Here is a 7,500-nt window from a genome sequence, read left to right on the forward strand (position 1 = left end):
TTTGACACGAGAGAGAGAGAGAGAGAGAGAGACTACCTTGCATTGTCAATTGCTAAATCTGTATATGGATAAGTAGCCTATGGTTGTCAACTTATTTGGTACGGCCATACCAGCCTGGCAACGCCCGATCTCGTCTGATCTCGGAAGCTAAGCAGGGTCGGGCCTGGTTAGTACTTGGATGGGAGACCGCCTGGGAATACCAGGTGCTGTATGCTCTTTTGCTCATTCACTTAGAAACTGAAATCTTGCAATATGCACAAGTAGTCCTTCATGAAAGGGGCTGGAAGCTGTTTTCATTTTGACACGAGAGAGAGAGAGAGAGAGAGAGACTACCTTGCATTGTCAATTGCTAAATCTGTATATGGATAAGTAGCCTATGGTTGTCAACTTATTTCGTACGGCCATACCAGCCTGGCCACGCCCGATCTCGTCTGATCTCGGAAGCTAAGCAGGGTCGGGCCTGGTTAGTACTTGGATGGGAGACCGCCTGGGAATACCAGGTGCTGTATGCTCTTTTGCTCATTCACTTAGAAACTGAAATCTTGCAATATGCACAAGTAGTCCTTCATGAAAGGGGCTGGAAGCTGTTTTCATTTTGACACGAGAGAGAGAGAGAGAGAGAGAGAGAGAGAGAGAGAGAGACTACCTTGCATTGTCAATTGCTAAATCTGTATATGGATAAGTAGCCTATGGTTGTCAACTTATTTCGTACGGCCATACCAGCCTGGCAACGCCCGATCTCGTCTGATCTCGGAAGCTAAGCAGGGTCGGGCCTGGTTAGTACTTGGATGGGAGACCGCCTGGGAATACCAGGTGCTGTATGCTCTTTTGCTCATTCACTTAGAAACTGAAATCTTGCGATATGCACAAGTAGTCCTTCATGAAAGGGGCTGGAAGCTGTTTTCATTTTGACACGAGAGAGAGAGAGAGAGACCACCTTGCATTGTCAATTGCTAAATCTGTATATGGATAAGTAGCCTATGGTTGTCAACTTATTTCGTACGGCCATACCAGCCTGGCAACGCCCGATCTCGTCTGATCTCGGAAGCTAAGCAGGGTCGGGCCTGGTTAGTACTTGGATGGGAGACCGCCTGGGAATACCAGGTGCTGTATGCTCTTTTGCTCATTCACTTAGAAACTGACATCTTGCAATATGCACAAGTAGTCCTTCATGAAAGGGGCTGGAAGCTGTTTTCATTTTGACACGAGAGAGAGAGAGAGAGAGAGAGAGAGACTACCTTGCATTGTCAATTGCTAAATCTGTATATGGATAATTAGCCTATGGTTGTCAACTTATTTCGTACGGCCATACCAGCCTGGCAACGCCCGATCTCGTCTGATCCCGGAAGCTAAGCAGGGTCGGGCCTGGTTAGTACTTGGATGGGAGACCGCCTGGGAATACCAGGTGCTGTATGCTCTTTTGCTCATTCACTTAGAAACTGACATCTTGCAATATGCACAAGTAGTCCTTCATGAAAGGGGCTGGAAGCTGTTTTCATTTTGACACGAGAGAGAGAGAGAGAGAGAGAGACTACCTTGCATTGTCAATTGCTAAATCTGTATATGGATAAGTAGCCTATGGTTGTCAACTTATTTCGTACGGCCATACCAGCCTGGCAACGCCCGATCTCGTCTGATCTCGGAAGCTAAGCAGGGTCGGGCCTGGTTAGTACTTGGATGGGAGACCGCCTGGGAATACCAGGTGCTGTATGCTCTTTTGCTCATTCACTTAGAAACTGACATCTTGCAATATGCACAAGTAGTCCTTCATGAAAGGGGCTGGAAGCTGTTTTCATTTTGACACGAGAGAGAGAGAGAGAGAGAGAGAGAGACTACCTTGCATTGTCAATTGCTAAATCTGTATATGGATAAGTAGCCTTTGGTTGTCAACTTATTTGGTACGGCCATACCAGCCTGGCAACGCCCGATCTCGTCTGATCTCGGAAGCTAAGCAGGGTCGGGCCTGGTTAGTACTTGGATGGGAGACCGCCTGGGAATACCAGGTGCTGTATGCTCTTTTGCTCATTCACTTAGAAACTGAAATCTTGCAATATGCACAAGTAGTCCTTCATGAAAGGGGCTGGAAGCTGTTTTCATTTTGACACGAGAGAGAGAGAGAGAGAGAGAGAGAGACTACCTTGCATTGTCAATTGCTAAATCTGTATATGGATAAGTAGCCTATGGTTGTCAACTTATTTCGTACGGCCATACCAGCCTGGCCACGCCCGATCTCGTCTGATCTCGGAAGCTAAGCAGGGTCGGGCCTGGTTAGTACTTGGATGGGAGACCGCCTGGGAATACCAGGTGCTGTATGCTCTTTTGCTCATTCACTTAGAAACTGAAATCTTGCAATATGCACAAGTAGTCCTTCATGAAAGGGGCTGGAAGCTGTTTTCATTTTGACACGAGAGAGAGAGAGAGAGAGAGAGAGAGAGAGAGAGAGAGACTACCTTGCATTGTCAATTGCTAAATCTGTATATGGATAAGTAGCCTATGGTTGTCAACTTATTTCGTACGGCCATACCAGCCTGGCAACGCCCGATCTCGTCTGATCTCGGAAGCTAAGCAGGGTCGGGCCTGGTTAGTACTTGGATGGGAGACCGCCTGGGAATACCAGGTGCTGTATGCTCTTTTGCTCATTCACTTAGAAACTGACATCTTGCAATATGCACAAGTAGTCCTTCATGAAAGGGGCTGGAAGCTGTTTTCATTTTGACACGAGAGAGAGAGAGAGAGACCACCTTGCATTGTCAATTGCTAAATCTGTATATGGATAAGTAGCCTATGGTTGTCAACTTATTTCGTACGGCCATACCAGCCTGGCCACGCCCGATCTCGTCTGATCTCGGAAGCTAAGCAGGGTCGGGCCTGGTTAGTACTTGGATGGGAGACCGCCTGGGAATACCAGGTGCTGTATGCTCTTTTGCTCATTCACTTAGAAACTGACATCTTGCAATATGCACAAGTAGTCCTTCATGAAAGGGGCTGGAAGCTGTTTTCATTTTGACACGAGAGAGAGAGAGAGAGAGAGAGAGAGAGACTACCTTGCATTGTCAATTGCTAAATCTGTATATGGATAAGTAGCCTATGGTTGTCAACTTATTTCGTACGGCCATACCAGCCTGGCAACGCCCGATCACGTCTGATCTCGGAAGCTAAGCAGGGTCGGGCCTGGTTAGTACTTGGATGGGAGACCGCCTGGGAATACCAGGTGCTGTATGCTCTTTTGCTCATTCACTTAGAAACTGACATCTTGCAATATGCACAAGTAGTCCTTCATGAAAGGGGCTGGAAGCTGTTTTCATTTTGACACGAGAGAGAGAGAGAGAGAGAGAGAGAGAGACTACCTTGCATTGTCAATTGCTAAATCTGTATATGGATAAGTAGCCTATGGTTGTCAACTTATTTCGTACGGCCATACCAGCCTGGCAACGCCCGATCTCGTCTGATCTCGGAAGCTAAGCAGGGTCGGGCCTGGTTAGTACTTGGATGGGAGACCGCCTGGGAATACCAGGTGCTGTATGCTCTTTTGCTCATTCACTTAGAAACTGAAATCTTGCAATATGCACAAGTAGTCCTTCATGAAAGGGGCTGGAAGCTGTTTTCATTTTGACACGAGAGAGAGAGAGAGAGAGAGAGAGAGAGAGAGAGAGAGAGAGAGAGAGAGAGACTACCTTGCATTGTCAATTGCTAAATCTGTATATGGATAAGTAGCCTATGGTTGTCAACTTATTTCGTACGGCCATACCAGCCTGGCAACGCCCGATCTCGTCTGATCTCGGAAGCTAAGCAGGGTCGGGCCTGGTTAGTACTTGGATGGGAGACCGCCTGGGAATACCAGGTGCTGTATGCTCTTTTGCTCATTCACTTAGAAACTGAAATCTTGCAATATGCACAAGTAGTCCTTCATGAAAGGGGCTGGAAGCTGTTTTCATTTTGACACGAGAGAGAGAGAGAGAGACCACCTTGCATTGTCAATTGCTAAATCTGTATATGGATAAGTAGCCTATGGTTGTCAACTTATTTCGTACGGCCATACCAGCCTGGCAACGCCTGATCTCGTCTGATCTCGGAAGCTAAGCAGGGTTGGGCCTGGTTAGTACTTGGATGGGAGACCGCCTGGGAATACCAGGTGCTGTATGCTCTTTTGCTCATTCACTTAGAAACTGAAATCTTGCAATATGCACAAGTAGTCCTTCATGAAAGGGGCTGGAAGCTGTTTTCATTTTGACACGAGAGAGAGAGAGAGAGAGAGAGAGAGAGAGAGAGAGAGAGAGAGAGAGAGAGAGAGACTACCTTGCATTGTCAATTGCTAAATCTGTATATGGATAAGTAGCCTATGGTTGTCAACTTATTTCGTACGGCCATACCAGCCTGGCAACGCCCGATCTCGTCTGATCTCGGAAGCTAAGCAGGGTCGGGCCTGGTTAGTACTTGGATGGGAGACCGCCTGGGAATACCAGGTGCTGTATGCTCTTTTGCTCATTCACTTAGAAACTGAAATCTTGCAATATGCACAAGTAGTCCTTCATGAAAGGGGCTGGAAGCTGTTTTCATTTTGACACGAGAGAGAGAGAGAGAGACCACCTTGCATTGTCAATTGCTAAATCTGTATATGGATAAGTAGCCTATGGTTGTCAACTTATTTCGTACGGCCATACCAGCCTGGCAACGCCTGATCTCGTCTGATCTCGGAAGCTAAGCAGGGTTGGGCCTGGTTAGTACTTGGATGGGAGACCGCCTGGGAATACCAGGTGCTGTATGCTCTTTTGCTCATTCACTTAGAAACTGAAATCTTGCAATATGCACAAGTAGTCCTTCATGAAAGGGGCTGGAAGCTGTTTTCATTTTGACACGAGAGAGAGAGAGAGAGAGAGACCACTTTGCATTGTCAATTGCTAAATCTGTATATGGATAAGTAGCCTATGGTTGTCAACTTATTTTGTACGGCTATACCAGCCTGGCAACGCCCGATCTCGTCTGATCTCGGAAGCTAAGCATGGTCGGGCCTGGTTAGTACTTGGATGGGAGACCGCCTGGGAATACCAGGTGCTGTATGCTCTTTTGCTCATTCACTTAGAAACTGAAATCTTGCAATATGCACAAGTAGTCCTTCATGAAAGGGGCTGGAAGCTGTTTTCATTTTGACACGAGAGAGAGAGAGAGAGAGAGAGAGAGAGAGAGAGACTACCTTGCATTGTCAATTGCTAAATCTGTATATGGATAAGTAGCCTATGGTTGTCAACTTATTTCGTACGGCCATACCAGCCTGGCAACGCCCGATCTCGTCTGATCTCGGAAGCTAAGCAGGGTCGGGCCTGGTTAGTACTTGGATGGGAGACCGCCTGGGAATACCAGGTGCTGTATGCTCTTTTGCTCATTCACTTAGAAACTGAAATCTTGCAATATGCACAAGTAGTCCTTCATGAAAGGGGCTGGAAGCTGTTTTCATTTTGACACGAGAGAGAGAGAGAGAGAGAGAGAGAGAGAGAGAGAGACTACCTTGCATTGTCAATTGCTAAATCTGTATATGGATAAGTAGCCTATGGTTGTCAACTTATTTCGTACGGCCATACCAGCCTGGCAACGCCCGATCTCGTCTGATCTCGGAAGCTAAGCAGGGTCGGGCCTGGTTAGTACTTGGATGGGAGACCGCCTGGGAATACCAGGTGCTGTATGCTCTTTTGCTCATTCACTTAGAAACTGAAATCTTGCAATATGCACAAGTAGTCCTTCATGAAAGGGGCTGGAAGCTGTTTTCATTTTGACACGAGAGAGAGAGAGAGAGACCACCTTGCATTGTCAATTGCTAAATCTGTATATGGATAAGTAGCCTATGGTTGTCAACTTATTTCGTACGGCCATACCAGCCTGGCAACGCCTGATCTCGTCTGATCTCGGAAGCTAAGCAGGGTTGGGCCTGGTTAGTACTTGGATGGGAGACCGCCTGGGAATACCAGGTGCTGTATGCTCTTTTGCTCATTAATTTAGAAACTGAAATCTTGCAATATGCACAAGTAGTCCTTCATGAAAGGGGCTGGAAGCTGTTTTCATTTTGACACGAGAGAGAGAGAGAGAGACCACCTTGCATTGTCAATTGCTAAATCTGTATATGGATAAGTAGCCTATGGTTGTCAACTTATTTCGTACGGCCATACCAGCCTGGCAACGCCTGATCTCGTCTGATCTCGGAAGCTAAGCAGGGTTGGGCCTGGTTAGTACTTGGATGGGAGACCGCCTGGGAATACCAGGTGCTGTATGCTCTTTTGCTCATTAATTTAGAAACTGAAATCTTGCAATATGCACAAGTAGTCCTTCATGAAAGGGGCTGGAAGCTGTTTTCATTTTGACACGAGAGAGAGAGAGAGAGACCACCTTGCATTGTCAATTGCTAAATCTGTATATGGATAAGTAGCCTATGGTTGTCAACTTATTTCGTACGGCCATACCAGCCTGGCAACGCCCGATCTCGTCTGATCTCGGAAGCTAAGCAGGGTCGGGCCTGGTTAGTACTTGGATGGGAGACCGCCTGGGAATACCAGGTGCTGTATGCTCTTTTGCTCATTCACTTAGAAACTGAAATCTTGCAATATGCACAAGTAGTCCTTCATGAAAGGGGCTGGAAGCTGTTTTCATTTTGACACGAGAGAGAGAGAGAGAGAGAGAGAGAGAGAGAGAGAGAGAGAGAGAGAGAGAGAGACTACCTTGCATTGTCAATTGCTAAATCTGTATATGGATAAGTAGCCTATGGTTGTCAACTTATTTCGTACGGCCATACCAGCCTGGCAACGCCCGATCTCGTCTGATCTCGGAAGCTAAGCATGGTCGGGCCTGGTTAGTACTTGGATGGGAGACCGCCTGGGAATACCAGGTGCTGTATGCTCTTTTGCTCATTCACTTAGAAACTGAAATCTTGCAATATGCACAAGTAGTCCTTCATGAAAGGGGCTGGAAGCTGTTTTCATTTTGACACGAGAGAGAGAGAGAGAGACCACCTTGCATTGTCAATTGCTAAATCTGTATATGGATAAGTAGCCTATGGTTGTCAACTTATTTCGTACGGCCATACCAGCCTGGCAACGCCCGATCTCGTCTGATCTCGGAAGCTAAGCAGGGTCGGGCCTGGTTAGTACTTGGATGGGAGACCGCCTGGGAATACCAGGTGCTGTATGCTCTTTTGCTCATTCACTTAGAAACTGACATCTTGCAATATGCACAAGTAGTCCTTCATGAAAGGGGCTGGAAGCTGTTTTCATTTTGACACGAGAGAGAGAGAGAGAGAGAGAGAGAGAGAGACTACCTTGCATTGTCAATTGCTAAATCTGTATATGGATAAGTAGCCTATGGTTGTCAACTTATTTCGTACGGCCATACCAGCCTGGCAACGCCCGATCTCGTCTGATCTCGGAAGCTAAGCAGGGTCGGGCCTGGTTAGTACTTGGATGGGAGACCGCCTGGGAATACCAGGTGCTGTATGCTCTTTTGCTCATTCACTTAGAA

At 46.9% G+C, this 7,500-nt stretch overlaps 24 non-coding genes and 1 pseudogene across 24 annotated transcripts; all 25 read left to right on the forward strand.

Moving 5' to 3' along the window:
- Positions 1-96: 96 nt before the first annotated feature.
- On the forward strand, positions 97-215 carry LOC146240208 (5S ribosomal RNA). Its single transcript, XR_014734848.1, has one exon. It is a non-coding gene; the product is annotated as a 5S ribosomal RNA (ribosomal RNA).
- Positions 216-393: 178 nt separating this feature from the next.
- Positions 394-512, forward strand: LOC146240209 (5S ribosomal RNA). Its single transcript, XR_014739400.1, has one exon. It is a non-coding gene; the product is annotated as a 5S ribosomal RNA (ribosomal RNA).
- A 194-nt stretch (positions 513-706) lies between these two features.
- LOC146240210 (5S ribosomal RNA) lies at positions 707-825 on the forward strand. The gene has a single exon (XR_014736066.1). It is a non-coding gene; the product is annotated as a 5S ribosomal RNA (ribosomal RNA).
- A 172-nt stretch (positions 826-997) lies between these two features.
- On the forward strand, positions 998-1,116 carry LOC146240211 (5S ribosomal RNA). The gene has a single exon (XR_014736067.1). It is a non-coding gene; the product is annotated as a 5S ribosomal RNA (ribosomal RNA).
- Positions 1,117-1,298: 182 nt separating this feature from the next.
- On the forward strand, positions 1,299-1,417 carry LOC146240212 (5S ribosomal RNA). Its single transcript, XR_014735116.1, has one exon. It is a non-coding gene; the product is annotated as a 5S ribosomal RNA (ribosomal RNA).
- A 178-nt stretch (positions 1,418-1,595) lies between these two features.
- Positions 1,596-1,714, forward strand: LOC146240213 (5S ribosomal RNA). The gene has a single exon (XR_014736068.1). It is a non-coding gene; the product is annotated as a 5S ribosomal RNA (ribosomal RNA).
- Positions 1,715-1,896: 182 nt separating this feature from the next.
- Positions 1,897-2,015, forward strand: LOC146240214 (5S ribosomal RNA). Its single transcript, XR_014734849.1, has one exon. It is a non-coding gene; the product is annotated as a 5S ribosomal RNA (ribosomal RNA).
- A 182-nt stretch (positions 2,016-2,197) lies between these two features.
- On the forward strand, positions 2,198-2,316 carry LOC146240215 (5S ribosomal RNA). The gene has a single exon (XR_014739401.1). It is a non-coding gene; the product is annotated as a 5S ribosomal RNA (ribosomal RNA).
- A 194-nt stretch (positions 2,317-2,510) lies between these two features.
- On the forward strand, positions 2,511-2,629 carry LOC146240216 (5S ribosomal RNA). The gene has a single exon (XR_014736069.1). It is a non-coding gene; the product is annotated as a 5S ribosomal RNA (ribosomal RNA).
- Positions 2,630-2,801: 172 nt separating this feature from the next.
- Positions 2,802-2,920, forward strand: LOC146240217 (5S ribosomal RNA). The gene has a single exon (XR_014739402.1). It is a non-coding gene; the product is annotated as a 5S ribosomal RNA (ribosomal RNA).
- Positions 2,921-3,104: 184 nt separating this feature from the next.
- Positions 3,105-3,223, forward strand: LOC146240218 (5S ribosomal RNA). Its single transcript, XR_014738965.1, has one exon. It is a non-coding gene; the product is annotated as a 5S ribosomal RNA (ribosomal RNA).
- Positions 3,224-3,407: 184 nt separating this feature from the next.
- Positions 3,408-3,526, forward strand: LOC146240219 (5S ribosomal RNA). Its single transcript, XR_014736070.1, has one exon. It is a non-coding gene; the product is annotated as a 5S ribosomal RNA (ribosomal RNA).
- Positions 3,527-3,734: 208 nt separating this feature from the next.
- Positions 3,735-3,853, forward strand: LOC146240220 (5S ribosomal RNA). Its single transcript, XR_014736071.1, has one exon. It is a non-coding gene; the product is annotated as a 5S ribosomal RNA (ribosomal RNA).
- Positions 3,854-4,025: 172 nt separating this feature from the next.
- LOC146240221 (5S ribosomal RNA) lies at positions 4,026-4,144 on the forward strand. Its single transcript, XR_014739798.1, has one exon. It is a non-coding gene; the product is annotated as a 5S ribosomal RNA (ribosomal RNA).
- A 212-nt stretch (positions 4,145-4,356) lies between these two features.
- Positions 4,357-4,475, forward strand: LOC146240222 (5S ribosomal RNA). The gene has a single exon (XR_014736072.1). It is a non-coding gene; the product is annotated as a 5S ribosomal RNA (ribosomal RNA).
- A 172-nt stretch (positions 4,476-4,647) lies between these two features.
- LOC146240223 (5S ribosomal RNA) lies at positions 4,648-4,766 on the forward strand. The gene has a single exon (XR_014739799.1). It is a non-coding gene; the product is annotated as a 5S ribosomal RNA (ribosomal RNA).
- A 176-nt stretch (positions 4,767-4,942) lies between these two features.
- On the forward strand, positions 4,943-5,061 carry LOC146240224 (5S ribosomal RNA; annotated as a pseudogene).
- Positions 5,062-5,251: 190 nt separating this feature from the next.
- LOC146240225 (5S ribosomal RNA) lies at positions 5,252-5,370 on the forward strand. The gene has a single exon (XR_014736073.1). It is a non-coding gene; the product is annotated as a 5S ribosomal RNA (ribosomal RNA).
- Positions 5,371-5,562: 192 nt separating this feature from the next.
- On the forward strand, positions 5,563-5,681 carry LOC146240226 (5S ribosomal RNA). The gene has a single exon (XR_014736075.1). It is a non-coding gene; the product is annotated as a 5S ribosomal RNA (ribosomal RNA).
- Positions 5,682-5,853: 172 nt separating this feature from the next.
- Positions 5,854-5,972, forward strand: LOC146240227 (5S ribosomal RNA). Its single transcript, XR_014739800.1, has one exon. It is a non-coding gene; the product is annotated as a 5S ribosomal RNA (ribosomal RNA).
- A 172-nt stretch (positions 5,973-6,144) lies between these two features.
- Positions 6,145-6,263, forward strand: LOC146240228 (5S ribosomal RNA). The gene has a single exon (XR_014739801.1). It is a non-coding gene; the product is annotated as a 5S ribosomal RNA (ribosomal RNA).
- A 172-nt stretch (positions 6,264-6,435) lies between these two features.
- On the forward strand, positions 6,436-6,554 carry LOC146240229 (5S ribosomal RNA). The gene has a single exon (XR_014736076.1). It is a non-coding gene; the product is annotated as a 5S ribosomal RNA (ribosomal RNA).
- Positions 6,555-6,764: 210 nt separating this feature from the next.
- On the forward strand, positions 6,765-6,883 carry LOC146240230 (5S ribosomal RNA). The gene has a single exon (XR_014734696.1). It is a non-coding gene; the product is annotated as a 5S ribosomal RNA (ribosomal RNA).
- A 172-nt stretch (positions 6,884-7,055) lies between these two features.
- On the forward strand, positions 7,056-7,174 carry LOC146240231 (5S ribosomal RNA). The gene has a single exon (XR_014736077.1). It is a non-coding gene; the product is annotated as a 5S ribosomal RNA (ribosomal RNA).
- A 186-nt stretch (positions 7,175-7,360) lies between these two features.
- LOC146240232 (5S ribosomal RNA) lies at positions 7,361-7,479 on the forward strand. The gene has a single exon (XR_014736078.1). It is a non-coding gene; the product is annotated as a 5S ribosomal RNA (ribosomal RNA).
- The last annotated feature ends 21 nt before the right edge of the window (positions 7,480-7,500 follow it).

Source organism: Hypomesus nipponensis, chromosome 20 (genome assembly GCF_054491055.1).
Source record: "Hypomesus nipponensis isolate SF chromosome 20, ASM5449105v1, whole genome shotgun sequence".
NCBI lineage: Eukaryota > Metazoa > Chordata > Actinopteri > Osmeriformes > Osmeridae > Hypomesus > Hypomesus nipponensis.